This window comes from Zootoca vivipara, chromosome 7, assembly GCF_963506605.1.
Source record: "Zootoca vivipara chromosome 7, rZooViv1.1, whole genome shotgun sequence".
Taxonomy (NCBI): Eukaryota; Metazoa; Chordata; class Lepidosauria; order Squamata; family Lacertidae; genus Zootoca; species Zootoca vivipara.
The window spans coordinates 74483861-74487495 of NC_083282.1; positions in this window are offsets into that span (position 1 = coordinate 74483861).

The window sequence follows — 3635 nt, forward strand, 5'->3', positions numbered from 1 at the left end:
AAGGATCTGCATATGCACAACAGTTAGCATAAACTCACACATTTCCCCTCTCCACCTCCCCTCCGCCCAGAACAAAACAATGTTTCCAGAAGAAGGGGGGGGGGAAACCGCCCAAATCCAAAGTTAAACTTTTCTACTCAAGTTAATAATACAGCCTATTATATGTTCTCTTACCATGAAATCTCTATCCGCTGCCTCTGTATTAGAATTGCTGTTTTATATCTTAGAACTGTATATGTCAGGACTGCTACCTTTTAATTAGAAATCCCTGCATTAGGTATGTTTTCCAGGTATATTTTCTGTATGAACCCTGTATGATCCCAACCCACCTGAACCTTGCCCTACTACCACCCTATACCCATTCAAGGACACACGGACAATAGAGGGATTAGCTGGAACAACTTTATTCAAATAAATTGCCATCCTCAACGTAGCCCACCCTTCCATGGCCTGGAGGAAAACACTGCCGGGCGGACTTCCACCCCATGGAAATCGCCAGGAACTGCCCCACCTCTGCACCCATCTCGACTGATTGCCCTTCCTGCCAAACAACAAGGAGCACCATCAACGACAGGAGAAGAGAGATTGACATCTCTCCATCTGAAAGGAGAAGTCATCTCCGCACCCAGCTAATCCGATCTCCCACCCGTCGCCCTTGTCTCCCCCTCCCTCCTAGTCCAGAGATTTCCATGCATGAACAGGAGGGTATATAGGGGGACTTCACCATTTCCCGGGGTTCCTTCCTTCTTTCCAGAGGCAGGGACCCTACAGCTGTAGCTTTGCATTCTGCAATAAAGGGATCAGTTTGTTTTTCCTGACAGCATCGTGTGGTCTCTGTCATTTTCCCGGCGGAGCTGAACTTAGTGCAAATTTTGGAGCTTCCGACCCGCGTCTGTCCTTCTTAAAAGGCAACGCATTTTGGGGTACATTTTTCATAACAGAATATTTCCTAATTTAAGGGTGAAGGGTTGGTTTTCTGTGGAGTGTGTGTCTGCCATGTGTGTGTAAACTTTTATAACAAGATCAAAGGTCTGTCTAATTCAGCATCCTGTCTCTCAGTATTCTGACAGATGCTTCTGGCTCACCATCAAGGAGTCATGGAGGCAATAGGCCTCTCCGGCTGTTGGCCTGTAGCAACTCGTATTCGGTGGCATTCTGCTTCCGAACATGGCTACAGAACTGCCTTGGCTAATAGCCATCAATGAGGCTTATTCCCCATGAATCTTCCCGATGCCCTTTTACAGCTAGCTGCCTAAGCAAGCAGCTTCTTGTGGCAGCAAGCGCATGAATTAATGATGCGCTCTGTGAAGAAGTGCTTCCGTTTGTCTCTTCTGAATCTACTGCCAACTCGTTTCACAAGATGATGCGGAGTGCTACTGTTATGAGAGGTGCAGGAAAAGCTTCTATCCACTTTCTCTACCGTGTATAATACCATAAACTTCATATCATGTCCCAGCTCAGCTGTATCTCCCCTCCCAAAGCAAAGCTGATCCAGCCCTCCCCCCAATGTGCATTCAGCAAAACAGCATAGGATGACTTGCAGCGCCTTAAAGAGAAACAAATTTATGGTGGCATAAGGTTTAGTGATCTCAAGCCCACGTTGTCAGGTGCACGAAATGAAATCCTAGCTGGAAATAAAGGAGAAAATAGTAAGGTGGGAGTTGAATGGCAATGAGATGCAAAAATTACTGTCAGTGATAATTATGGTTTAAATGTCTGTTATATAGTCACGCCCTTTACAGTACCAGGTTTGCCAAGCATATACAGTAGTCAGCATTGCAGAGATGATAGGCTGAACATCTGTAGTGGAGCAGGAAATCATTCACTAGTCTGTAGTGGAGCAGGAAATCATTCACTTGCATTATCCTTTTTTTCACATTTTCCAGCCCTATGGTGGGGCAACCAGAGCTACGCACAGGATTTCAAATATGACTGCACCAAAGATTAACATCAAGGTATTACAATATTACCTATCTTATGGTCACTGTTGTTCCTTATAGGATCCAAGCGTTGTTTTCTACCACCGTTGCAACTTATGTTGATATTTTCATTCAGCTATTCACCATGAGCCTACAATCACTTTCCTATTTATTTACCACCCATTCATTTCCCCTTAGATTCTTTCAGCTCCCAATGTACATCATTTCACATTTGCTTGTATCGAACACCACCTTTTACAATCTTAAAAACGACACTGGTTTATGGGATCTTTTCTGTTGGATCTGGAGTAAGCAGACATGTTTTCAAGATAGCTCCTGAAACTCCCATTTCACCATTTGCGCAGAGGCTTGGCAAGGACAGCAGGCACGGCACTGTCACCTACTCTCTTGGTGGAACTGGGTTAAGACTAGATAGAGGGCACGCCTGCCGGTTTGTGTGTGCGGTGGAGGAGTCTGCATGTGTAAGGAGGAGTGTGTTATGTGCAGGGCTGTTGTGCATGCAATCCTGTGTGCAAGAAAGAGAGCGCACGCACGGGGTATTCAGTGGCATTTGGCCCTCACAGGATTGGCCACACTTGAATGTGACATGAAAGGCCGGCCAACCTGTGTTGCACTATTTTTTTTTAAAAAAAAACCGTTCCACAAAGATGTGGATGTTTGGTAAACCACCCCAGCCACAAAAATGCCTGGCCAGGGCAGTGGTTTCAGGATTTAAAAGAACAACTAGCTCAGTTGGTAGAGGTGTAGACTAGCATGAGACTCCTAATGGGTTTGAGACCCACAATGGGCAAAAGGGTCCTATAGGGCCATCGTGGCCCTTACAATTCTATGATGTCTCTTTTTCTGCACAAAATCTCCACAAAGCCAAGGCCAGAGTCGCAGGGCCTGTTGTCCGATTTCGCTTCTTCTCCCAGGTCTCCCTTCCCTCTCCTCCCCTGGAGGTTCCCTTCCCTTCTTCCAGCTTTTGCCTGATCCCTTTTGTCTTCCCTGGGAGAACAAAGGGAGGGGGGCTTCCTCCCTCACCCCCACGCAGCTCTCCCTTCTTGTTCTCCTCTCTCGTTCCTGCAGCCGACCTCCTCCTGCCTTGCAATTATCTGCGCCGGCTGCCTTCCCAGTTCCCCTAAGCGCTCTCTTCTCCGCTTCCTCTGATTTACGCTTAGGCGCACAAATCCCATCCCGGTTTGCCCAGAGGCTTCCCCAGCCACGCATCTCTCCTAATTAACTGCCTTCCCAATGGTCCCGGCGCTAGACGGCGGAGGCAGGGCTCCAAGGAGCGCGGGAGTTCCTGGAGAGATTGCACGGAGAAGGCTTCTCCCTCCTGAGCCTGCCTGCCTCTTTCGGTTGCAGGCCTCTCCACTCGGGAGAGAACGAGGAGGAGCCTCCAGACCAGGCTCGGCGCGATCCCTTATCCCTGCGCTGTTGTTGGCTTGCTTGCCTCTTCCTCCCTGCGAGAAACAAAGCGCGAATTTGTAGACGGTGCCTAGCAGGCGGACTGTCTCGCCTGGCGGCCGTCGGCGGCGTGGCGAACTGAGCTTCAAAAAGGCACAGAATGGCAACTTTCGGCGCACAGCCGCTGGCGCTGGGGAGGTGTCCTTTTTGGATCGCCTGGCGCGGCGCAGCGCGCAGCGGCTGGAAGCGCCCCGGGCGCCGAGAAGAGGAGGGCGCGGGACAGCAGCGGCGCTAAAGGGTTGGCTC